We start from the raw sequence: 27,833 nt of genomic DNA on the forward strand, positions 1-27,833 counted from the left end.
CTGAAAGAACCAAAGGATGCAGAGACTTTAATCAATCAATAAATCAGAACATTTGTAAAGCACACTACTTACCCGTGATGGTCACAAGGCGCTGGAGGGGGGGGGGGAATGCTGCTACTGCTCGAAAAGCCATGTCTTGAGGAGTTTTCTGAAGGTCAGCACGTCTTGGGTCTGCCGTAGAGGGATGGGGAGGGTGTTCCAGCAGGTCTTGGCAGCGAGGTGGGAGAACGATCTGCTGCCGGAGGTCGCTCTTCAGATGCGGGGACTGTGGCCTGGGCGAGGTCGGCAGAGTGAAGCTGGAGATTCGGGGTGTAGAAGCTGAGTCGTCTGTTGAGGTATGCTGGTCCGGTGTTGTGGAGTGCCTTGTGTGCATGGGTGAGGAGCTTGAAAGTGATCCTATTGTTGACGGGGAGCCAGTGCAGGTCTCTCAGGTGGGGTGTGATGTGGCTGCGCCGAGGGATGTCTAGGATCATGCATGCAGAGGCATTCTGAATGCGTTGATGTTGTTTCAGGAGTTCGGCCAAGGCTCCTGCGTAGAGGGCGTTTCTGTAGTCCAACTTGCTGCTGACGTGGGCTTGGGTTACCGTTCTTCTCATTTCAGTGGGGAACCACCTGTAGATTTTGCGGAGAATGTGGAGGGTGTTGAAGCAGGAGGATGAGACGGCGTTGACCTGCTTTGTCATGGGGAGGGTAGAGTCGAGGATGAACCCTAGCTTTGTGAGTGGTCGGTGGGTGTTGGAGCTGTTCCCAGTGTGGTCGGCCACCAGGAGTCGTCTAAGGCCGAGAGGGTGGATCCAAGGATGAGGACTTCCATCTTGTCCAAGTTTAGCTTCAGTCAGATGTTCTTCATCTACTCGGTGAAGGCTTTCATTCCTTCGTGGAGGTTGGTTTAGGTGGTGTGGGGGTCCTTGGTGAGGGAGAGGATCAGCTGGGTGTCGTCAGTGTAGGAGATGATGTTGAGGTCATGCAGTTGGGTGACATGGGCGATCGGTGCCATGTAGATGTTGAACAGTGTTGTGCTGAGGGATGAGCCCTGGGGTACGCCGCAGATGATCTTGGTGGCTTCGTAGTGGAAAGGGGGCAGGCAGACACTCTGGGTTCTGCCGGAGTGGAAGGAGGTGGTCCAGTCCAGGGCCTTCTCTTGGAGCCCAGCACCGTGGAGGTGCTGCGTAGGCTGTGGTGGCAGACTGTGTGGAAAGCGGCTGACAGGACCAGGAGGATGAAGGCCGCGGTTTCTCCATGGTCTAGCAGTACCCTGATGTCATCAGTGGCGGCAATGAGGGCAGTTTTGGTGCTGTGGTTGCTGCGGAACCCGGACTAAGATGGGTCCAGGATGCTGTTCTCCTCGAGGTAGCGGGTCAGTTGTTTGTTGACGGTCTTCTCAATGACCTTCGCCAGGAGCAGGGAGATGGGCCGGAAGTTCTTAAGGTCCTTGGGGTCAGCCTTGGTTTTTTTGAGTAAGGCGTTGATTTCGGCATGCTTCCAGCACTCCGGGAAGCTTGCTGTCTTGAAGGAGATGTTGATGGCTTTCCTGAGATGGGGTGCGATGGTGGTGCTGGCTTTGTTGTAGATGTGGTGTGGGCATGGGTCTGACGGAGAGCCAGAGTGGATGGTGTTCATGATTTTGATGGTGTCGTCGTTGTTTATCTTGGTCCAGGAGAGATGGGTGTTGGTGCAGATGGCGGTCGTGGGGGCGGAGGTCTCATTGGTTGTCGGGGTGGTCGTGGCGTTGAAGCAGTCATGAATTTCTGCGATCTTGCGATGGAAGAAGGTGGCAAGGGAGTCACACAGGTCTTGCGAAGGTGGGATGTCATTGGTGTTGGAGCTGGGGTTGGAGAGCTCCTTCACGATGTTGAAGAGCTCTTTGCTATTGTGTGCGTTGTTGTCTAGGCGGTCTTTGAAGGAGGCCCTTTTGGTGGATCTGATGAGGTGATGGTGTCTGCTGGTGGCATTCTTGTGGGCTGCGTAGCTGTCCGGTGTTTGTTCATGGTGCCATTTCTTCTCTAGCTTTCGTCAGGTTTGCTTGGAGGCCTGGAGGTCTTCAGTGAACCAGCTGGCTTTCTTGCTGGTGTGACTGTTGGAGGGTTTCTTGATCGGGGTGACGGTGTTGGCGCAGTCGTCGATCCACTGCCTGAGGTTGATGGGTGGCAGTGTCGGAGTCCGTGGGGTCGGCGGGTGGGCTCCGGGCTAGGGTGGTGGTTAGCTGGTGTTCGGTGACTTTGCTCCAGCAGCGGCCGGGGATAAGTTGGGTGCGGTGGTGGGTTTCCGGAAGGTGAAGTGGATGCAGCAATGGTCAGTCCAGTGGAGTTCGGTGGGTATGGTTGAGGGAGACGTGGGAGCTTGCGGAGAAGATGGGGTCAAGCGTGTGGCCGGCGGAGTGGGTGGGTGTTGTGACGAGTTGTCGGAGTCCGAGGTTGGCGAGGTTGGCGATCAGGGTGGTGGAGTTGGTTTTGTTGTTGTTCTTGAGGTGGAAGCTCAGGTCCCCGAAGAGGATGTAGTCCATGGAGGCGTATGTGCTGATGGAGTCAGAGATGGAGTCGCTGAACTGTGGTCGGGGACCGGGGGTCTGTAGATGAGGGTTCCTCTGAGGGTGGTGTTGGGATCGGTGTGGATCTGGAAGTGCAGGTGTTCGGCAGTGCTGAGGGGCGTCGCGTGTTGGTCGAGACTGAGTGTGCTCCTGTGGATGATGGCGATTCCTACTCCTACTCCATTGGTGCGGTCCCTGCAGGAAATCTTGTAGCCATCTGGGTTGGCTATGGCTATGTCGGGTGTCAAGGGGGGTTCAGTCAGGTCTCCTTCAGGAAGGCGACTTCTGGGGAGGTTGAGTTGAGTAGGTCCCAGATTTCAACGGCGTGTATGTTGGCGTAGAATGTATCTGACGTAGTTGGGTTCTTTCCTGGTGGGTCAGATGCTGGTGAAACTGCAGTTCTGGCAGGTGAGGGGTCCTTGGGTGCGCTTCGGGGTGGCCAGGAAGCAGGCGTGTGATCGTCCGGCGTTGAGTGCGTGGGGCTGCTGGCTTCATAGCGGAGATGGCCATTGTGGTGTTTGCGGGGGCCAGGTGTTCTGGTACTGGGCGCGGTCCAGGCGCAGATGGGCGCAGACGGGCTTGTCTTAGGCACGGCAGCAGCGCACCCGCTGCGTGCGGCCACACAGCAGCTGCCATAAGAAGGGGAGGTGGGAGGGAGGAGGCAGCTGGGAGGAGGAAGTGGACAAATGGGTGAGCGGGCCACAGGGGTGCAGCGGCAGGAAAACAGGGGCAGGAATGGCGAAGGAAACAGAAGGCAAAGGGGCACAGGGCACAGAATAAAGGGGAACAAGGAGGAAGACACGCTAAACAAATAAGGCAGTACAAATACAATTATGAGGAAACAGAGGCAAAGAGCAAGGGGCACAGAATAAAAAATGGGCAACAAGGAGGAAGAAACACTAAACAAATAAGGCAGTACAAATACAACTAAGAGAAAACAGAGGCAAAAAGGGCGAGGGGCACAGAATAACAAACGGGCAGCAAGGCGGAAGAAACACTAAACAAATAAGGCAATTACAGTTACAAAAAATAAATGGGAAGCAATACGAATACAGCGAGACAAAACCTACCTACGGCCTATTACTGGCCACCAGGGAGAGGCGCAGGTGGCAGAGGGCCTCGAATTCTCCTCAGCAGCGACAGCTGGAAATCACATTTAATTCACTGAAAAAAATGGTTACAGGGACATTACAGTTAGGGAATAGAATTTAAAAAACGTTAGGAATTCACTGAAAAAAACAAAGGTTACAGGGACGTTATAGTTAGACTCAGATTTCACTTGTTCAAAACCAGTGAAATTCCAAAGTTATATTTACCTGAGCTAACTATAACTTACACCCTCGCAATGCACTGCCTATGACCTCACATATCACTCATGACATGGTCGTGACATCGCTGATAACGTTACTGATAAAATTACTGATAACGGAGTTATGAAACTGAAGCAAACATTTAAAAAAGCAAGTGCAATCTCTTGCGCAAGGTTTAAATGAAGCTCCCTGGGGGTCCAGGTCCCGGTGGCATGAATACTTTATAAAAATATTGGATGGGGGCTCACGTGGTCCCCCTCCAAGGGCATTTTTGATGAAACAGGAACCACCATCTCCTCGGGGCCACATATACATATGGGGAGTCACTGCAGATCCCCCCGACCCTGAGGACCACCAACTCCCAAGGGGCATATTTTAAAAAGGAGGGGGCTGCACCTACCCTCTTCCTAGGGCTTTTATAAGCTCAAGGACCACCATCTCCCAGGCGATAAAATAAACAATATGGAGGAGTTCTATGTGGACCTTCGGCCCGGGGACCACCACCTCCCTGGGTCCAAATCCAAACTTTAAACTTGGAGGGGGGCCCTCCTGGGCCATAACACCTCCCTGGGGCCAGCCCATGCAGAACAAAGGAGTCTGGCTGCATGGCCCCCCTCCTGGTGCTATATATGGCCCTGAGGACTGTCACCCCTCAAGGCCAGCTCTTGTAATCTCCTGAGGTGTCCACCCTTGGGAGATAGCTGTTTGCTTTTGCTTGACGGGAGCTGACAACACCCACCAAGCAAGAGCAAACACTCCACTTTCAGAAAGCGGTAGTTGTCAAAGTGCTCCTGCTTGCTGGAAGCAGAGTTTTTATCTCTTTCCATACCCGCTGTCATGCAGGCAAGGGAAAGAAATTAAAATATTGCTCTCACATGCAGAGAGCTGCATTTCCAGCAGCTACCTGTGTGCAAGAGCAATGTCGGCTCCCAACGGAAGCAGGGAGATGGCTGGAATAATGTTTTACTTAGTAGTATCCAAAGTCTTCCTGCCTTTCCCAACATTGAAGGACAGTTTAATAAACGGTCCAAAGCGCGTTTCCAGCTGTTTTGGAGATGTGTTATTGTTGCAGGTGATTATGAGGGAATCTCCAACAAAGAAAGAAACACTTACTTCATTTAGTCATGAGGAAGTACCCCTGTTTGTTGGAGATGCACCTCTTTGTAGTCTTGTCGTCTACTCTCGACAAGGATTCACATGTTCAAAGATTTATGGATGAAGACGCTTGGGAAACAATCACATTATTGAAATGACATGCAAACAAGGTCACTGGAGACCTTGTACTCCTATTATGCTGCAACTGCAGGCCAGATGGTGAGGCGGCAGCTGGGGAGCTGGGCAGACAGAGCCCGCAGGTGCATGCAGAAGTTCCTTGTGAACTCCTCGTTCGGAATGTAACATGGCATGTGTGTTCATGCATCAATAAAGGCATGGATACTAGGGAATTGGGTACTGAAATGTAGGAAGTCAAGCCCAACCATTGTCTTGAATCTCATTGGGAATGAGGGAACCCCCCCTATATGGGCATCTGAAGTGTTGGTATCGTAGCGTGCTCGCAACTCTAAAGAAATCATAAACTTGGCCAATAGAAAGTCGCAGCTGTTATTTCTGCCTCTCACGAAGAAGATGACTCACACACCCCTTCACAGTCATTCCTGTGGTCAATTTTGCATTTCAAGTCATATGCAAATTTCTCTTGGAACAGGGTGGTGAAGGAAGGCACTTTGAAAAAGGAAATTGTGTGCTTTAAAAAGATGGTAAAATAGAAGCATTATGTTACACCCTATTCTGAACTGGGAAAATTAGACTTTGCTGGTAAAATCAGCAGAGGGATTTCCACAGCCAGGTGGTAATTGTATTTTCCCCAGGAAACCTTACTGACTGATTCTCCTGCAAGACTCTGCATAAGCAATGATAGTGTCATAAAAATAATGTATGTTCTAATCTGAACTCTGTGGAGAGTAGCCAATGTAGGACATACGTGATTCCTTTCATGCAGATACCTAAACAGGCGTCCTGCCACTTTCTGCATTCTCTGCAGTCTTTTCACAAGGATTTCATGTAAGGCATTATAGATGCAGTTAGCGTAGTTCAATCCGGGTGTTACCAGTGTCATGACTGGCTGAACCATATGCAGGAAATGAAACAAAAATAACTCAGGTAATACTTCTATGGTGAGAGAAACTCACTTGGACTACTTTTAACATGTTGTTCCTTACTGAGTTTTCTCTCCAGAACCTAATATGTTTTTCAAGCCAGTCACTGGTCGCCTAACACTGCCAGTTAACGTGCTTTGCCTGGAAATTGCCACAAACCCCATAATCACAGTGATCTTTGGATTAATTTTCCATTGGTTCTTGCACATTGTACTTTATATTTTCCCAAGATCTTTTGGACATGCCCCCTCCACTCCAGATGTGCGGGTTACAAATTAAGGATAAGATAAACATCATCTATATATTTTTAAAACGTCACTACATAAAATTGTCTCAACCTGGTCTGTGGCACAATATAACTATTAAATAACAATGGCTGACCCTTATGGTTGTCATATTTCCAAATCCACTAACAGGAAGTGATAATATGGACTTCAGGGCAGGTTTGAGCGACATCCTGGGTAGGCAAAAAGTGGGGCTTCATTACCATGCTTGTGTTACATTAAACAGACCCTCTATTCACTTGGGATGCAAGAGCTCTGGGTATATACTTCTGCCATCACATCCTACCCCATCAAAAAATTGAAATCTCTCTATTGGAAACATGAGGAGATGAAGCTGATTAACCAGCCAAACCTGGGTACTATAGCGATTGTCTCATAGTGCTCAAGCCATGTCCGGCATTTGAGGCCTCTATGGACCAGATTGATCCACCCTCCACTAAAGCCCTTTATAAAAGGCTTAGACTCTTCCCCTAGCCTCATTCATGTCAGAATGGAAATGTGGCCCGGGGGAAGTAATCTCTGTCCAGTATGCAATGGATGAGAGGAAACTGGTGACCATCTGCTGTTTTTTTTACCTTTCTACTACAAGCAGTGTAAGGGCTGGATCGTCCCTCTTCTACGCTTGCTAGGAGTGCACCAGTACAGGGTCACACTTGCAGGGCCGACACCTCACCCAGCATTGTGTTCTCCGTTGCTAATTTTCTAGAGAGTGTTTGGCCGATTCAGCGCAACATTACCTCACACTAACCCTTTACTGGCTGCAAGAAACTTTCTGTCGCACAACCGTGTCATTTTGAGTAATACATCTTGGATGTTGAGTGCTTTAATTTTAGCATACATGTAAATCTTTCATGTGATCTTAATGTCGAAAATATTTTTTGATGTAATATATGTTTTTTTTATCACCATTTTAAGTTACGGTTTTATGAATTTTATGGCATTTGACTTGTTGTCACCCAAGTGAGCCCACATTGTATTTTAAAAGTCAAGCTACATTAATATCCATTTTTTAACTGGGCTTATGCACTGTTTTTTTTATTTTTTATTTGTGATTTTTATGGTCTATGACAGAAATAAAGTTTGACTGACTGATAACATGGATTGTTCAGTGCATGTAAGATCTGTCATCCTTAGGGTGGTCTTGTCCCAAACTGTTTGCCTGCAACTTCACATTTTTGCTGGCCCTAGGACACTATGCACTTTACCATATTGACCAGTGCTAAAGTGCTTGTGCTGTCCCCTTTAAACATGGTCAAATTAGCTTCTACCCAATTGTCACATGTAATTTAATTAAAAGTCCCCAGGAAAATGGTACACCATGTACAGAGGACCTGTAAATTAAATACTACCAGTGGGCCTCCAGGACACTTAGTGCCACCCACCGAAACAGCCCTCCAAACATGTCTTGCAATACATGCACCCTATTGCAGCCTGTGTGTTCAATTTTAAACTACCATGTTGACCTGGCAAAATAAACTTTTTGCCAGGCCTAAACCTTCCTTTTTAATACAAATAAGTCACCCCTAGGCAGGGCCCTAAATAACCCATAAGGCACGGTGCAGTGTATTCAAAAAGTGGGACGTACTTTTTTTACTTTGACATGTCCTGGTCGTGAAAAACTCTTACATTTGTTTTTCCCTCCAGCAAGGCCTGCTCCTCCCATGGGAAAACATCGGGTTACCTTATTACATTTAATTAATTATAACTTCCAATCGGGAGCAGGTAGGAACATGGAGTTTGGTGTCTACAAATGTGTAATTTAAAACCCTATTTAGTGGTCGTCAGATTTTCAGTCACAATTCTGAAAAATATCTGCACCTTGAACCCAAGACCACCAGAGTGACTCCAAGAGCTAGTTGACTAGCGTGCTGATCAGAGCCTATGGGACAGAAAAGGCCTCAACCATCCTGAACCCTGCTTCTGGACTCTGCCTGCTGTCAGTCTTATCCCCTCAAGTGGTGCCCCTCCAATTCTGGACCCTTGTAGGGGGGGCAAAAAGTGCTCTGTCAGCCCAGCTGTGGTCTCATCAGAACTGATGCAGTGTGAGACAAACCCAATGCAGCTCTTTGCAGTGCCTCACTAGAACTGAAGCAAAGCTGCCCCAATGCTAGCCTGCTTCACAGTCTGCACTGCTAATTGAAACCGCCGCTGCATGATGCATTCTCGACCTACACCTCACTGCTTCTCATCGGAACCAACGCAGCATGACACAGGCTCGACGCTAGCCCACATTGCAGCCCCATATACAGCCAATGCCCCATCATGATCGGTCTGAGCTTGTGACTTGTCTGCGCTTTGTGCTTTTCAGCACTGTTTACGCCTAAACCTTTAACCCCTTCGATGCGGATGACAAAGCCAGCTCGTCATGGGCGTTACCTGCGCTACGCGGATGACGAGCTGGCTTTGTCACAAACCGCGCGTTTTTCAAAAATCAGCGCACAGCGGGAAAACCCGCTAGCGCGGTAGCGGTTAAAATTGCATAACTGGTTCTACTAATTTGGGATTTTTCTTGTGTTGTGTTTTCACTTTGTTGCTGTCTGTCTGTGTGCTGCATAAATGCTTTACAAATTGCTTCTAGGTTAAGCCTAACTATTTTTGTGTCAAGCTACAAGAGGTACCACAGGTTAATTTAGTGAGTTCATTAATTCACACCCCCTCTATCCAACAACCCAATTTCTCATAGCACACAACATTTGTTAGCAATACTTATCCTCTGGCAGTTATTCATTTTTATAATGCACAGTAAAACTCACAAGGATCAAAGTGCCTGGACGAATTAAGTACTCACTTGGAGAAATTGCAACTTGAGGGTCGAGTCCAGTCACATCTAAAACTCGCTGGAGATTTTAACTGTCACCTGTGTCCTAATTTGAGGGTGCCGGATTGTGACTGGCAGACCTGTACATTAAAAAAGGGGCCACACATGGAACACACCAGTTAGGACAGGAGTTGAGTGGGCTCCTAAATACCTTTTGCCTAACCTATACAATGGATCTGATTGCCCACCATCCAGATATAACTGTGCCCCTACTTATAAGAGCAGATGATGTGCGTCATTTATTGATTTTATTTTTGTTTCTCACATAGTTAGGAGGTTCATTACCTCTTTTAATATCTGCCATAGTACATTTACTGATCTTAATCCCGTAATTATATCCCTGGTGGCCCCCCCGATATCACCTGGCATTGCATAGTCTGACGGGAGGACAGATTTCAGCAACCGATCAAGGCAGGTGGTTGCCTTGGGCACAGATTGATATTGCGGCTTTTAATAATTCCCTTTTTACCAGAGGCAAGCAAGTGATAGTTAGACTAGTTAGACCCAGAAATACAGTTAGACCCAGAAATACAGGGCGGTGAGCTAGTTCAGACTGTTACAGATATTGCGCAATTAGTGAATAGCCTTAGAGCACACTCATGGTCTAAGGACGTGCCAAGATGGTTTGATGGGCAATGTTTGCACGCCCTTAGAGCTTTGAAGAGGGCCCTTAAAAAATCACCTAGAGACAGGGGATGGATTGCGTCCTGCAGCAAAGGGTATAAACAAACAGGCAGTCAGGACACGGAAGAGCCATGTCCAAATGAAGGCATGGGAGGATCTAGAAGAGGCTGCTGAGCTAAAGGACTCTACTCATTTTTGGAATGTCATCAACAGCCCATATTTTAAAGATTGTAATACTCCAAGCCTGGCCCATAACATTGTATCAGAGCAGTGTCAGGCTCATTTTGAGGGGCTGTACAATCAGCCCGTAAGAGTGGACGAGCCACAGCCATTATCCTTTGAATAGAGCAGGGACACTATCTCTCTTACTTTAGAAGAGGTAAGACTTGGAATAGACTGTCTCACGTGGAATAAAGCCCCAGGACCAGATGGGATTCCACCTGATCTATTTGAGAGTCATTCAGAGGTATGGGTGCCGATTCTGGTAAGGGTATTAAATGTTGCAGTTGCAACAGAAATGCCTCCCTCATGGTCCACGTCCACAATTGTCCCAATATTTAGGACAATTTTTAAATTGTATAACTCCATTTGTAGTTCTAAAGTCTTATATGGAAGTGAGGTCTGGGTGTTTGTGAGGACAAACAAACTCCAAAACGAAGGAAACAGTTATCTTAGGCGCTTGTTGAACATCCCCCAGAGTACCCCTACTTTTATTTTACATGAGGAGTTGGGGTCTAAATATATTTCTGACCTGGTGGCAGTGAAACCTCTTTTGTGTTGGGTATACAAATGGTCCAATGAGGAGACAGGTTTTAACAGGCAAATAATCCAGGACTGTCTCTCTTTGGACCATGCGTTGAAAATCCTGTTGCTGAAATATGTAAAAGACACCTTCACCATGCTTTACAGATCAGATTTGTTCTCCCATCCAGATACGGTGTGTGCACGGGATAAACCACTTATTAAAGATCTATTTTTTAAATACACTGTGGCCTAAAGAGAGGAAACCAAACTGAAACAAGCCACGGTTAGAAATTATATTTTAGTTGTGACAACACAAAGTATAGAACCGAACCTAACCCTCATAGCCAGTGCACATGATAGATTTTTAATTACAAGGTTTAGGTTGAATCTGTTTCATCATTTACTGGCTGTCCCTGCTGGGTATACGGTACATCCTGAACAAAAGGGGCCCTGTGGCTGCGACACTAGGTCTCGACAGGATGTCCGAGAAAAGTGTTCCTCAAGGGGCTTTTAAGGAAACACAGATTCAAGCAGGCCCATGTCGCCCTGCTGTGTTTAAAAACTGTCCCCAGACGTTTTTACCCTATTCTGTGTCTCGAGGTTTTAAAGATCTGATTTAAAGCTAAGAAACACCAGGGGATCATAGAAGCAGAAGACCTCCTATCGAACCTGTGTATTCATTCGGATAGTTGGTAGAGTCTTTTAATGCTTTCTAGAAACCATTGAGGACTGTTTTTACAGTATCATCTTTCCCTGAGAGCTTTTTCTTTTTTTACCCTTATGATCACTGTTTTTATAATGATGTGTTGGTGAAATTGTATCTTTTATGGTCATATTTTCCTATTTGCCGAATAAAGATGATGATGATGATGATTATTATTATTATTATTATTATTATTATAACATCTTGCTGACTAAGCCCCCACTTCTTTCCTTTGTGCCCCCTGCGCAATGATCTGAAGCCCGATCCTGCCCATGCAGAGAATGGATGCTGCATCTCCTGAGATTTGAAATATTTTGCTGGTAGCAAAGCATGAACAGCAGTCACCTTTAACAATGCATATGGATTCATATTTACAATGTGTTATACTGATGGAATTCCCTATTAATTATGAAGTTATTATATAGACGTCGAAATGAAAGCAAGTGATTATTGATTTAGTCTTAGATGGAGGGTTCAAAGATGCCAATAATGTGAATGACAAATTAAGTGTTTATTTAATTGAAATACCTAACAATACATGCATAGCACAGTGATATTAATAGATTCTTATAAAATTCAAGTAAATTAAGATTTCTGCCATTATTTGAAGTTTGCAGAGATATAATTAAAGTACTTCCAAAATTTATAATTTGCACTGGTGTCTCAACATTTGTATTCATTATCTCCTAGTAGACATTGTTTTCATTGAAAATGTGATTTGCAGGGTCCAATACTGAAAATAGGGACAGCGTAGCAAGATGTATTTTGGGACTAAATCACATTAGAGTATCAAAAGTTGCACAGTCTGTTCTCCCATAGCATGCCTTTCCTTGCATCTATCCACTCACAGCCTACAGGGCAATCGTACAGTGCTAGAAGGACTGGTCTGATTGGGTGGGTGGGGTCATGATTTTTGGGCTGTTTATGTACCGTATTTATGGTCTATGTGATAGATTTTACTGGTGATTTTCCTGATATGTCAACAAACATTGCCTGCAGTAAGCACACATGCATGCAGTCTCCCTAACCTAGCAAAACACCTATACAACTTTTACATGTTTAAAACTTCCCCAACTATTTTCTGTCCCATTCTGACCTGGCACTTATTTTTGCATTTGGCAACACCTTGCAAATCCCCATGAGACCTTGTCTGGTAGCAGTGGTAGCAGGGCCTACATTGGACACATAATAATCAGGCAGATTACTACCAAAGACATTAGGACCATATTGAGCAGGCTTCTCTAATGAGTACCTCGGGATCTACTGGTGGCTCTCCAGCTACCTGTGAGTAACACTCTGTGTGAAGCCCATCCCCCTTAATTAGAAACGTTTGCATGGTGAAATATTATGTATGACCACATTTTTAAAATGTGTATTCTAGACAAAAATGTGTGTATTTTCAGAACTTATAAGATGATGCTTGGAGAAAAATGGTTGCATTTCCAAAATTTGTTTAAGCTGATTTGTGGCATTGAGAAGACTGATTTCTAAAACTATTAATTTGCTGCCACAATAAATACAGGTATGGATGTTATATATTGCCTATGTAAAGCGATTCCAAATTGACAAAGCCTTTTTTACATTACTACTGGCAATCCTGCCTGATCAGCGAGGTGATCACTGCTGATAATATTCCATAGGGTGACTATTAATGGAATCTTGTCTGAAATAGTCACTATTACAACACTAATATTAATAGGTCAGGTAGTAGCTTAGGATCATTTTCGTTTATCATAAGTAGCTCTCATTACAGAAAAGTTTGTAGACCTCTGATATCGAGCATACCCCTTTTCTTTTCCGCAGCTCATGCAGAACCACTTCCTCCCCAGGGTGAACAATCTTTGGTTACCTTTTTGAAAATGTTAGTACTGACGCGTGACAGCCACATTCTAGAAACAATAAATTGCATTTAATTGGTGACAATTGATTCATTCAATATGATGGATGAGGATGTGGCCTAACGGCTACAACAGCCAACCTCGAATCTGGGGAACCAGGTTTGAGTCGCAGAAGGGAGGCTCAACATCCAATGATTCTGGGCAAATCACCTAATCTCCCAGTGCCTAACAAAAGGAATGTGTACGTCTGTAACACAACTGGTGCTCATGTAAAGCACTCTGATACTTTGGGTCGAGATAACGCTATATAAAACTCACAGAAAAAATGTATATATCAAGTATGTTTAAAACTCCCCGTTCTCCCAGTAGTCCTAAACCGCATAGACACTGGATGGCAATGCTGGAGTATATTGATAGAGCGTTTGACATTCAGTTACCCAGGAACCCGGGAATACTGATATTTATTGGGCATGCAATCAAAGGGTGGTAGGTCCCACCAATGATTACTCCGTAAACAATTAGAAATGTCAACCATCACAGCGCTGACAGCAATCCTTGCTATGTGGGTATACTGGAAGGTACCCACATTAACTCATTGGTTGACTAGATTCTAGGAAATACTTAAGATGGAAAAGATCACACAGTCAATATAACACAATCAGAAACATCTGACATTGGGAAGAGGATGTAGCCTGCAGTTAAAGCGGTCGACCTCGAAGCTGGGGAACCAGGTTCGAGTCTCAGCTCAACATCCTTTGATTCTGGGCAAATCGCTTAATCTCCTCATGCCTAACAATCAATCATGTATTTGTTAAGCGCGACTACTCACCCGTAAGGGTCTCAAGGCGCTGGGGAGGAGGGGAGGAAGTAAGGTGCAGGTTCGAGGCAATCAAGGGGGGCCGTCTGTGGAAGAGCCAAGGTATGAGGTTTCTCGTGAACATCGGGAGTGATGTTGTCTGTCTGAGGTGGAGTGGTAGGGCGCTCCAGGCTCTGGCTGGGAGGAAAAAGAAGTAGCGGCCTCCCGATCTGGTCTTTCTGGCACATGGGACCATAGCGTAGGAGAACTGGGCTGATCGTAGGGTCCTTTGGGGAGGGCTTTGTGTGCATGGGTGAGAATCTTGAAGGTTATTCTAGCCTCAATGGGTAGCCAGTGGAGTGTGCGCATGTGCTGGGAGACATTGCAGTGTCTTGGCAGGTTGAGGATGAGGACCAGTCTTGCGGCGGCGTTTTGGATGTTTTGTAGTTTGCAGGGGAGGTTTTTGTGTATTCCGGCATAGAGTGCGTTGCTGTAGTCGAGTCTGCTGGTGAAGAGGGCGTGAGTGAGGGTCTTTCTGTGCTCGAGGGAGATCCATTTGAAGGTCTTACGTAGGAGGTGGAGGGTGTGAAAGCAGGAGGATTCAACAGAGTTGATCTGGTGGTCTGTTTTGAGCTCAGTGTCCAGGATGATTCCAAGGTTGCGTGTGTGGGTGGCCTTCCGAGGGCGTGGGGCTACCATGTGTCGTTCCAGGGGCCAGGGTGTGGGCCCATGATGAGTACTTCTGTTTTGTCAGTGTTGAGTTATAGGCAACTGCTTTTCATCCATTTGGCGACATCTTCCATGCCTTCTTGAAAGCTGTGTTTGGCTGCGTTGGTTTCGTTGGATAGGGAGAGGATGAGTTGGGTTTCGCCTGTGTATGAAATAATGTTGAGTCCATGGGTTCTGATAATGGGGGTGAGCGGAGCCATGTAGAATAGCGTGGGGCTAAGGGAGGACCCTTGGGGGATTCCGCAGGTGGTTGCTGTAGGGTCCGAGAGGAAAGGAGGGGGTCTGACCCGCTGCATTCTGCCGGAGAGGAAAGAGTGGGTCCAGTCAAGGGCCTTATCCTGGATCCCTGCGTCGTGGAGTCTGTGTTTCAGGGTGCAGTGGGAGACTGTGTCGAAGGCTGCTGAGAGGTTGAGGAGGATAAGTGCTACTGTTTCACCTCTGTCCAGGAGGGAGCGGATGTTATCTGTTGCGGTGGGGAGGGCGGTTTCTGTGCTGTGGTTTTTTCTGAAGCTGGATTGAGAGCGGTTGAGGATGTTGTGTTCTTCAATGAAGGTGGAGAGTTGGTTGTTGATGGCTTTCTCGCTGACTTTCACTGGGAACGGGAGCAGGGAGACGGGTCTGTAGGTTTTTTTTAGGTCAATGGGGTCCGCTGAGGGCTTCTTCAGGAAGGGGTTGATCACAGCGTATTTCCAGTTGTCTGGAAAGGAGGTGTTCTCCAAGGAGCGGCTGATGGTGTGGCGAACCATGGATATGATGGTGTCGGCAGCTCTGTTGAAGATGTGGTGGGGCAGGAGTCAGTGGGGGCCCCGGAGTGGACTGACTTTATTGTCTTCAGTGTGTCTTCGGTGGTGGGGGCTGTCCAGCTGTTAATCATTGGCTTCAGGGTGTCGAGGTGGCTTGTGAGGGTTCAGTGTGTTGGTTGTCTTCGTCGAAGATGTTGTAAATGTTCTTGATTTTGTGGTGGAAGAAAGTGCTGAGTTTGTTGCAGAGGTCTTGTGAGGGAGGGATATCAGTAGACTCGCTGGTGGGTTGGGCGAACTCCTTGATGATGCTGAAGAGTTCTGTGCTGTTGTGCGCGTGTGTGGAGATTCTGTCTTTGAACGCTGTTTTTCTCGTATTTCTGATGAGTTGGCAGTGCTTAATTTGTGCCGGTGCTTTCCGGTGCTTAGCACCGGCACTTAATTATAAGGGCCGGGTCTATGCGGCTGTTGGCTGCACGCAGTATTTGTCACACATGGATTATTTTATAGCAAGTTAATAACTCACAGATGTATATTATAAAGAGACTGCTAAACTCACTCCAGTGCTGACTGGGCGGTCCAGTGTTGTTTTTGATTGCTCCCAAAACGAGTCTGACTCGAGATTCAGAGTCGATTTCCAACTCTGCTTCCAAGTCCCGGTGAAGAAGAGTGTTGCGACGGCTGTGAGCACCTGAGACCTGAGCCATTGATTCAGCCCTGACTGTGCCAAGTGACAGGTCATAATATTAAAAAAAAACCAATTATGATGGCATTGACGGCCGCCGGGCCGCGGCTCTTAGTTCTGTGTACTGTTGTGCCGGTGGGTGAGACATTGAGATTGGGGCAGTGGGCTGGATTTGGTTGTCCGGGAGTAGGGGGTGGTCGGTAGCGTGCGCAGATTCTATTCAGATTGCCACACCCCGGCCGGCACACACGCACCGAGTCATCATTCAAAGCACGGCAGCAGCACGATGACGTTGAGGGCAGGCATGCAGCCATGCCCAAGCCAGCTTAAATCAGTAAATAAAGGCAGTGTGCCCCGGCCCAGTCCAGCCCTCCACCGTAAGTAGTAAGTACAGTACTACTAAATTTAGCAATATTATAGAGTAAATTAAATAACAGTAGCCACGCATAGTCTTTACAGTCCGCCATCCCCATCCTGTGGCGTACCTTGGACCACCAAATGCACCCCTTAGTGTGGCTTTGTGTACGGGGTTCGGGCTGTTGAGCTAATTAACTCTTAATTTATGATTGTCTTGTTTCCACTTCCGCTCTGCCGCTTCATCTGCCCCCCCCTCCCAACTCTTTCCTTCGTACTGCTTACATTTTTTAAGGATATAAGCAATGGACATTGAAATGGGTCCAGTCCGGGCATTGTAGTCATGGCCTTAACTTTTCAGGCAAAAGCACTCACTGATTTCTGAATAGTGAGTGTAAAAGCGTTAAGGTAACCATGTTGTTCCTGCTTACATTTCACATGGTTTGCTACATTTTGCATTCCCTATGAGTGTTTGCATGAGTGTTTGCTTTTTCCAGAATGATGTTACTTTGTTTTGAATGCCACATATTTATCTTATTCAGTACGTAATTAAAATTGAGCAGCATCCAGGTGTTTATAGCCAGCAGCAATTGGGTTGTAGTTAAAGGCAGTGTGAGTTTTTCTCAGTGGGGCAGTTTGGTGTTCAGTGGGGGAGAGGATGTGGCTCTATGGCCAGAGCTGCTTAATTTAGAACTGGGGAACCAGGTTCAGCCTTAATGACCAGTCCACCAGACCACTTTCCTGAGAGAGCACAATCCCATGCTAGACCTTAGAAGACTTCGCAAGACCTTAGAAGCCCTGGTGTCTTAGCACCAGCAGGTGGAACCTAGCATAACAATTGTAGGTTAACCTTCAAGGCTTGTCCACCACAATCCATACTGAAGTTCACCTCCAGTCTTGCGGGCAGGCCTATGAAGCAGCACACCCGAGAACAACAGTGACACTGTCACTGAGGTCACAGGACCCTTAAGAAGGGCCAGCTCTAGGGCGGTGCAACCAGTATGACCACACCGGGTGCTGACTTTGAGTGGAGGCATTATGTTTGCGGGTATATTATGGTTTCAAAAGCGCTTGATACCACCTTCCTGCCCTCCGGTAATTTTCGGCAACAATAAAAATGTCATGATGACCGATGATTAATGTTCTTCCTAGAGAATGATCAGAAGTTTGACTAGTCGAAGTTTTGACTCATGGAAAGGGTTAATGTGCCGGCTGCAAAGAACATGTACCATGCAGATCACAAAGTGCACATAAGGTAAATAGGTCAGGGGTGCCGCTCGTAGCCGTGAAGTGGGAATACCTTTGCTGGATCTTATTTTAGCCGTGGCTGGACTCTGTTTCTAAATCCTTCACGACCTGCCCTGCATCTGGAGCCTGATTTTCAAGGACCTCGGGTCTTAAATCGCCGTTGCTGTCGGGCAGGGACTGCGAGACCCAGGGTGCTTAGCGCATCATCACCTCAGCGCACCTGGTGTCTCTTCCCGCCCCCAGCTCCCTCGCGGCAATAAACGGCTCGCGGCCTCCGCTCCGCGGGAGCCGCTCGTAGCCGTGAAGTGGGAATACCTTTGCTGGATCTTATTTTAGCCGTGGCTGGACTCTGTTTCTAAATCCTTCACGACCCGCCCTGCATCTGGAGCCTGATTTTCAAGGACCTCGGGGCTTTCATCGCCGTTGCTGTCGGGGCAGGGACTGCGAGACCCAGGGTGCTTAGCGCATCATCACCACAGCGCACCTGGTGTCTCTTCCCACCCCCAACTCCCTTATTTAAACCCTTTTAAACCCGCGCTCGCGGGACGCGCGCGGGACACAGCCCGGGGCTAAGCCCGGACAAAGGGCGGACAGTCTGAGACAGTCCTAGACTGACCGTGACTGGATTGGGCCAGGTTTTTTATCCGTTGCTCCTGCTGCTTCCCTGCGGTACTCTGACCGTAAGACTCTTTGTTGTTGTTTCTCTTGCATATTGCTGGTGCTGTGCTACTTTGTTAATTGCTTTTCTTGGCGCTGTTGGAGCTTTTTGTATAACTGTGGCATCAATTTATCGAGAGCAATATGTCTAAACAGAAGTCTTCCTCCGCTACCAACACCATAGATAACTACCTAGTGCAGGTAGTCAGTACAATCAATAAGTCTAGAAGATTATCCCTGGGTCTTAGTTCCACTCCCATAATCCCTATAGAGAACTCCCTACTAATACCGAACCAGGTTGAAGTTCCGACACAGGTACATCGTAGTGACTCCCTTGATAATGTATTTACTCAGGAAGACATCCCTGACCAAATTACCTCCACTGCTATTAACTTGGTAAACGATTCCCTAGAACAATCCAATACGACCCTAGAAAAATCACTCCCACCCTCCCCTGTGTCTGTCCCAGTAACCAGACCAGTTAGAACCTGTAGAAAGGGCTTGAATAAACGTGGTGGGCTGCGCTCCAGTAGGAAACGGATTGTCTCCCCTCCTAAAACTATGCCCGCAAAAGACACAATTGGGGAGCTTGGTGAGAAGGTGTCTCTGGAGGAAGAGCAAATCAAAATACTTGTGAGCATGATTGACGCCAAGATCAAAAACATTGTTAAACCCCTGATAGACAAAATCGATCATCTAACAGAAGAGGTTTCCAGGCTTGGGGGTATTATAAACCAGTCTGTGGAATTGGTGGGCAATATAACAACCCCAGCCTCCAGTAGAGTCGATCCAATAGTAAATGCACCAGGTGCTGAGATAGAAAGCAGGGAAAACACGGCCCCAATCCCTCAAATACCCCCTCACTGTGTATCCAATAATGACCAGGGAATTAACATTGAAACTCAATCACCCAAATTCATGAGCACAGGTACTGAGAAAGGCCCAGTACAACTTGTAGTAGAGGCCTCCCCCTAGTTTTGGTTCTGGTCAATGTACCTCCCTTGAAGTCTGGCCAAGCAGAACCGACAGCTTCCTTGATTAGTAAAGCTTTTCACTGGCTATCCAATAATATGGTGATATCCTCTTGGGGTAAACAACAATTAGCAGAAGAAATCACTAGGGCAAGAAGGGTGGTCTGGATAGGGAATGGTGTAAAAAAATTCAAAGGTGACTGTGTAGTCCTACATTTCTTAAACCCGGAAGTACTCCCCGAGGTTTTGAGAAATCTTCTTCCACCGCAACGTAGGAGCACAGACATCGGTCCATTAACTTTGGATTTTTTCTACCATAGCAGTGAAATAGGGAACCCGAGCATCCTAAAAACAAAGTGGAACCTGGTATCACACAAGTGGGGTAGGATCCCCCAACCTAGCGAATGGGAAATTAACCTACAAAACCGATTTGGGGCGTTATCGAATCTGAATGAATGTGATTGACTCAAACCGGCTGATAGAGCAGTGCAAAATAAGTCAGCGGAGTTAACTAACAAGGATACCCCAGCAGAGGAAGAGCACTGTTTGACATATGCCATTTCCTCGTTTACGGGGATAAGGGCAGAGGAAGCATTTACTTTAAGTAGTGGAAATATGAATAGACTTTCGAAGTCACACTTAGATCCTTTGATAGTGGAGTCGTCTCCCGACCTAGCTGCACCCATGCTTGAACCCCCATATCACAATATTATTCATCTAGATTTAGAAATGGGGTGGGGGGATGATCTCCAAGGATCTCCCCTTCCACAGATTCCATCTGAGGCAGTGATAGCTGGTATAGAAGAGACAGGGTTGACCTTTCTTTCCTGGAACATTGCTGGAATAACCAACAAGTTGAAATCACCTGAATGGTGCACATTTATAGAACAATTCGACATCCTACTGTTCCAGGAAACATGGTCTGTGACCCCAATACTCCACCAAGGGTACCTTAATTTTTATATTCCAGCTACAAAAAACCCTAAGGGATGCCCATTAGGGGGACTAATAATCTGGGTTCGCCAAAATCTATGCTGCAGTATTCATCAAAGGAGCTCCCCATCAGTAGACATATTGCCAATTACTCTTACCTGGACTAATGGTCATGGGATGGTCATATTTAATATCTATGCCAGGGGATTAGTGGGTGGTAAAACATCAGAAGTAATAACCGCTCTGGATCATGAGCTTGAAGTTCTCCCTACATACTTGCCTTTCATTGTAGGGGGCGATGTTAATACCACTTTTGAACCGCTTGGCCAAGAAGACCAAACTTTAACAGATGAAGAAGATAGCACATGGGGTATCCCACAGTTAGAACTTCCTGTAGTTAATAGATGGACAGAGGCTGCCATCCAATTGAAGGCCCTATGCCTAGTAAGAGGAATTAGAGCAGCAAATGGAAGAACTCCATCAGATCGACAGGGGAACAAAACATTTAATAATGGTAGGTCCTCCAGTCGAATAGATTATATTTTAGTGGATGTCAGACTATGGAATAGCCTGATTGATATGGCAGTTAAAACTCGAATAGAGAGTGACCACAATCCACTTTGCATGGTTCTCAAAGTAAATGTAGGATTAAGAATGCCAAACCTAGGAGAAGGTAAAACTACCCTAGACATAGTATCTTCGAAAAACCAGCGCCATATTAAATGGGGTAGACTTATTTAGAACATGGAGAGATTAGAGGACCTAAAAAAAGCTGTGTTAGAGGAGGTTGCTGAGATTAATCCACATGTCAACAAGCAAAATTTTCCTGAAATCATGCTTGACGCTCATTCGACCTTCTTTACAAAGCTCCATGGGTTTTTTAAGAGGGAGAATAAACCAGGATATGCTCAGAATAAAAAACCCACACAAGGATGGTATGATAAGACCTGTAGAAAAGCCCGTGAGAACCTTAGCTTAGAACTCAGAAACAAGAATATTCTAGGGGTGTGAAAAGCGAGGGACAACTACAGGAAGGTACAAAAAGAGGCTAAGAAAAAGTGGGATGAGGCCCATTGGCGTGATTTGAAATCCGCGTGCGACATAAGGAATCAGAGGCAATTTTGGGCTCTGGTTAAATGGGATAGAGGAGGGGTGGCCGAACCCCCACAAAATAGCGTAGCCCAAAACCAATGGGTAGATTTCTTTAGACCTCAATAAGCTTCTGCGCCAACTAAAGGGGAATATACTTTACCCCCTACAATCTTCTACCAACACCAGTTATTTACTATAAAAGATGTCAGCACGGCATTGGATTGTGTGACTAGGGGCCGCGCCCCAGGAATGGACGCCATACCAGCGGATGTGTTCTTAAGTGATCGCCCATCCTGGTGCCAGTATTTTGTGTGGCTAGCAAACTCTGTGGCTAGAGGTGCTCCCATACCTGCCTCTTGGAAGGGCGCAGAAATAATTCCGGTTTTTAAAAAGGGAAACAAATCATTACCCAGCAACTATAGACCTATTAGTCTTATAGACTCTGCCCAAAAAATAATAGGTTGTCTAATACAAAATAAACTACAAACCTGGATCGATGAAAACGAAATCTTATCCCCATATCAAGCCGGGTTTCGCCCCTGCACAAGCTCAGTTGACCAGGTCTTTTTCTTTATAGCTCTGTATTGGAGGAATGTGTTGCTCACCAATGGTACCCTCTACGCTGTGTTTGTAGACTTAAAATCAGCTTTTGATTTAGTACCTCGCTCCAAACTTTGGGGGGTACTTGCTGAAGCTGGATTGTCTCCGGAACTATTGACGTTACTCGTCCGCTTGCATGAGAGCAACTATGCGAGAATCAGGTGGGGTGCTCAGGGTGAGGTGACTGACACATTCCCTGTCGAGCGTGGGGTGCGGCAGGGATGTGTCCTGGCACCGACATTGTTCTCCATTTACATCAACGGGATTGTAGACCATCTAAGCCGTTCACCTACCGATGCACCGATACTGGCTGGAGCTCGAGTACCCGTTCTCATGTTTGCGGATGACACGCTCATAGTTTCCCGTACACCAAGTGGGCTCCAGAAGGCAGTCAATGCCTTCGGAGAGTTTCGCAAAGCTAATGGACTCGAGATAAATACATCTAAGACTAAGTTCATGTGCTTAAACCAGCGGAACACCTTCAGGGGTTCTATAAATTTTGATGGCACCCCATTGGAACAGGTTGAAGCTTTCACATACTTGGGAATAAGCCTCCAAAGTAATTTGAGCTGGAAAAACCATACTGATATGGCTGTGTTAAAGTTTCATCAATTGGCAGGCATAGTGGCTCACAAACATAAAACTTTGCTGACCAAGCCTATTACACCTGCACTGGAAATTTATAACATGAAGGTAGTCAGTGCCTCCCTATATGGTTCGGAACTCTGGGGTTTCACCAACCTGAAACAATTAACATTGGCGGAAAATAGTTTTCTCCGCCGCTTGATTGGGGTCCCCCAAAGTACTCCTACCGTAGCATTGGCCTATGATCTGGGCAGGAAAAGTATTAAGGATTTGGCACGGCTTCGTCCGCTGCTATACTGGAGACGCCAAATGACCACGCCAGAACTTGTGCACTTTGTAAATGCCCTAAAAGATATCATAAGGGCAGATCGTTTTCATTCGATCTTATGGCTAAAAAAAATAAGAGGATTGCTTAGTAAGCTGGAACTTGATCATTTATGGAACTCTCCTAATATTGAAAGTTTCCCACCAAAGGATACGCTAAAGAACATGTATTGGGAAATGGTATGGTTATCTACCCAATGTACAGGTCCCAATGCAAATATAACAGCACGTTATTTGAACAACAAATCTGTACCTTCTTGTGAACTTTATTGGGACATTATCGAAAAACCACTTGACAGAAAACTGTATTTTCAATTTAGGATTGGGACGCTTCCCATAAAGGCGTTTACCTGCAAATGGTCGACAAACACGGACGATAAATGTCCCCATTGCAAAGATTTGATAGAGGATACAGCCCATATACTGTTTGTTTGCCCTTTGTATGTCAATCCACGACGCAAATGGATAAAACCAGTGTGCCTAAACCTAGGAACACGTAGGTGCACAGAGGCACTAAGAATAATGGAATCAGACTGAACACCCTACCTGGCGATTGTTATCGCAAAATTCCTAGGCTGGTCATGGATTATACGTACTCGTACTTTACAGCAGCTAGGCACAGTCTAAAGATACCATTGATATGGTTGATTATTATGATTTAATGTAGCTAATTTCGTAAACAACAGTACTATGTTTAATAAGTTCCTTAGAAAATTTAGTTTTTAACTTTGTCTTAGTATTTATTGTATTGTGTAAGTAAGGATGTAAAATTGCTTTTATGACTGTTGTCGAATAAAGCTTTGAAAATTGAATTGTAAATAGGTCAGTGGGTTACTGCTTTTGTCAGAGAGATCCTTTTGTTACTTGCAGTTTATAAGTTAGAATCCTAACATAGGGGCCCATTATGATAGCAGATAATCCGCATCCTCCGGGCCGGCGGAAGCCACCGCCGGCCCGGAGGATGCGGATTATCCACTGCGGAATGAGAAAAGACCCCCCCACACCAGATTAGGATGGCTGGGGCATCTTTTTTCAGTCCGCCGCTTTTCCGCCGCGGTCGCCTTCCGACCGCGGCTGAAAAGCTCTAACATGGCTGGCGGTGTCTATCAGACCCCGCCAGCCATATTAGGATGCCTGTTCTCCTATGCCTTTCCACGGCGGCATTTCCGCCGTGGAAAGGCATACGGCAGCGGTCTTCAATCTGTGGGGCGCGACCCCCTGGGGGGCCGTGGCGTCATGGGAAGGGGGTCGCGCATTCCCCAGCCTTATTGTCTGCACGCAAGGATTGTTGAATGGCTTCAGCTCGAGGCTGTTGTCCCAGACAGAGCCTCGCACTGGGCGCTGCTCTGAGAAGCAAACTTATTGTGCACACTCCTCACCAGCTGATGAAGGGGGATGGGTCTTGCTGTGGGGGGTCAAGTACCAGCTTAATTGAGCCCAGCACGCCTGTTAATGCACTGTGTCCACAAAGGAAGATGCGAGCGGGGCTTGGGGGTTGGAGGGGGCCGTTCTCTCTGAGGTGAAAATCGAATGGAAGTCACAGGCCTGAACCACCCAGCCACAAGGTTTTCTTACTGTTTGCCATTTGTTATTGTTCCTGTAGCATTTGAAGGCATGGATTGCTATGATGTCATCAGAACCCCTGGATGCCATTCCCTCTCATGCATCCTGTATTTAAAATATCTGCTCTTTGTCGACTTTTTTTGGGTGCTCCAGATGCTTTCGAAAGCACTATGAGTACCAATGTCTCCATTTTGGAGAAGACAACAAAGAGCATGTATATGTGTATAATTGTGATGATAACATTTATTCTTGGTAAAACTACTTCCAAACCAACAATACACTTTTATTTGAGGGAAGAAAAAGGCCTTTGCAAGACAAAATTCTCTTGCATCATTAGATGAGTGTTTATTTGCCCTTGCAACTTACATTTCTTATTTTGGAAGCTTTTAGTCGATTTTACCTGTTAGAAAACTGCTTCACAACTGTTCTTAGTTTGAGTGGTACATTCCTTCATTTTCTGGCCTATCTTTTTTGATGGTGGATATTGGCAATGGAAATGTGCTTACAGTCAGTGGTAATTTTACCTTCCAGAGTGGATTTTTGCAGGGAGTGAGTTTCCTTTTTCTGTAATACGCGTTGTTTTATTCTAGTGGCAATCATCAATTGCAGCTGACGGTATTTGCTTTGCATTTTTCCTGTAAAGGGAAGTAGCCCTCTTGTAGTAATGGCGCCTTCTGCACAACTTGGCCTGCATGTAATCCCAGATCCTCCATTTGCAAAAGAGCTGTGTGTTCCTGGACACATTTTTATCTACCTGCGCCACGATTGTTCTATCTACTAGTATTAGAAGCACTTACAAACAGGACAGGATTGCACACAAAAATTATTGACATTTGCCTCAGGAAAGCACAGCAGGTGCTAAATAAAGAAGTGCGTGGCTATTAAAAAGTAGTTGAAGCACTTTTTGCATAGCTGATCCGGCAAGGCCTTTTTTGGGTGACATTTGCCTTTGCTGGTTTTATCGAGATATTCATGTAGGTATCTATTTGCAGACAAGGGCATCAAGAGTTCAGGGTTCTAATCCTCATTTGCCAAATTGAGCACACTGTGCGACCCTGATCTCATCACCCAGACTCAATGTGCATCCATGTATTTAAAGGTACAGAGCGAATGAGCTTAGAAGCCTGCTAGTCTAAACCCAGCACCAAGCGGCGTTTAAAGTGCACAATTTGTTCAAGAAAGCAACAGGGCCCAGAAAGCAGACCCTTGGCAGTTAACTACGAGACTCGTATTGCCTGCTCATTGTTACCACTGAGAGATGAAGGATGGATGGATGAACGGGTGGATGGATGAATGATGGATAGATGGATGTGTAAAAAGATGGGTGGATGAATGATAGGTGAATGGATGGATGAAAGGGTGGATGGGTAAAGGATGGATGTATGGATGGAAGGATGAAAGAGTGGATAGATGAAGGATGGATGTATGGATTGGAGGATGAAAGTGGATGGATGTATGAATGGATAAAAGGTTGCATGGATGAATGATGGATGGATGAGTGAAATGGTGGGTGGATGAATGATGGGTGGATGGATGGAAGGGTGGATGGGTAAAGGATGGATGTATGGATGGAAGGATGAAAGGGTGGATGGATGAAAGATGGATGGAAGGATGAAAGGGTGGATGGATGGATGTGTGAAAGTGTGGGTGGATGAATGATGGAGGGAAGTGATGAGGTCTAACAGGCGCATTTATGGTTGTCAAAAGTTGATGATGTGGAGTACCATTTTCTAGAAACTTTTGTCGGAAGGGGGTCCTTACGCCTAAAAAGGTTTTACAAGGGGGTCTCGGCATCAAAAAGTTTGAAGACCTCTGGCATACGGTGTTTACTTTGGGGGCCCGTTGCGGGGCCCCAGGGGTGAAGGGGGGTGCACATGGGGGGTACCTATGGTACCCCCCTGCCTTTGCGTGCACGAAGTGGCAGGCACCACGCGGTGCCTGCAGCTTCGTGCATGCAAAGGTAAACATGCCTTTTTTAACATTGCGGCGGGTGCTGCTTCAAGCAGCACCCGACGCAATGTTAAACATACAGGATGTGACCGCCAAGGTGGCGGTCACATCCTAATTAGCACGGAGGGACCGCCGCTGCCCCTGCGGACGGTCCCTCCTCCTCTGGGGTGTCGGACGGACGCATGTCCGTCCGCCATCCTAATAGGCCCCTTAGAACAGTGAGCTATTAACTGTCATCTAAGAGCTGCATACAAACAGCAAGGTATAAATTAGTGCTTTACGTTTTTCCCCCCAGTCTTTGATTATCCTAATGTTGCAAAAAATGTTTTTGGGGACAGATATCAATTCTGATTATTAAAGAGAACCCCCAACCATGGTATTACTTTTTAAATTCTGAGTTTGCGTTTCTCCAGACCAATCACTATTAAACTATACGGCCTACTAGTATGGTTGTCATGTGACTCCTACACTTTGTAGTTCTTAGTCCTATGTAACATTTTCTATACAGTGATTTATACACATATTGATTTTCTCTGTGTAATGCGTATGATGTAAAGTGCTCTGACACCCTCCAATGGTATGAGTGGTGCTGTAAATCAACTTAAATGCAACTGAGAGAGAGTGTGCTACTGAGACTTGAGGGGCACTGTTAAAGGGTGGTAGTGAGGGAATCCATGGTTGAGGTGGTCATTGGAGGGCACTAACAAGCATTAATGCACATGCACCAAAGTTGCTAAGGCCGGCCCTGCCCTTTAGGCCAGTTTGCCTCAACCATAGGTACCTCCATTGGCCTTGTTTCAGCAGCAGTAGCTGAAACTCACCAGGGTTTGGCAATGCAGGATTTGCTTGCACACCAAACTAAGTTCGCAAACTTCACAGTCTCTCTGCTTCATTCACTAGCACTTTTAACATGTGCTGCCTGCTGTGGAGCCACTGAAATTAATTACGCAGCAAAGGAGTACAGAATTATGCTGCAGTGTTGACTAAATTATGCATTAAAAAAAGGGCTGCAGCATAATGCAGTATATTTTCTGATATTTTGTTATTTTGATGTGTACACATACTAGAAGTCTCTGGAACGATTTTGCCCTATTATTACCAGTGTAACAAACAAATGCAGCAGTGAGAAAGGTGATCAGTCAACCTTTGCAATAGGTCATCCACTCCGCAGCAACACGTCACATTTTTTATTAACTTTTGATATGTTTGAGCTATAAACAATTTATTAGTTTAAATGGCCAGATCATGCAGCAGAACTTGCATTATGAGGCAAATATGGCAGAGCCATAATTATATAGAAAGCATTTGCAAACTAGGATATTTTGCCATTCATGTTTGAACTGCTGTTGTGGAAAAAGGGAGAAGTGCTAATGACAGAAACTCCATGGCTTGGAGACAAATGTCTTGTGCTTCCACATTTTATCGTATTTGGGACGTTCTGTGATTAGAAGCATATCCCACTTTGTGAATGTATTTTAGTTTCAATAACTCATTATAACCTTAAATAATCATGTGTATCCAATGGTTGATTAAACTGGGCAGAGAAATGCCAAACAGATATTAAAATATGAGATGTTTGCGCATTCTGGCCACACCTCTGGC

Source organism: Lissotriton helveticus, chromosome 5_1, assembly GCF_964261635.1.
Source record: "Lissotriton helveticus chromosome 5_1, aLisHel1.1, whole genome shotgun sequence".
In the NCBI taxonomy this organism is placed as follows: Eukaryota; Metazoa; Chordata; class Amphibia; order Caudata; family Salamandridae; genus Lissotriton; species Lissotriton helveticus.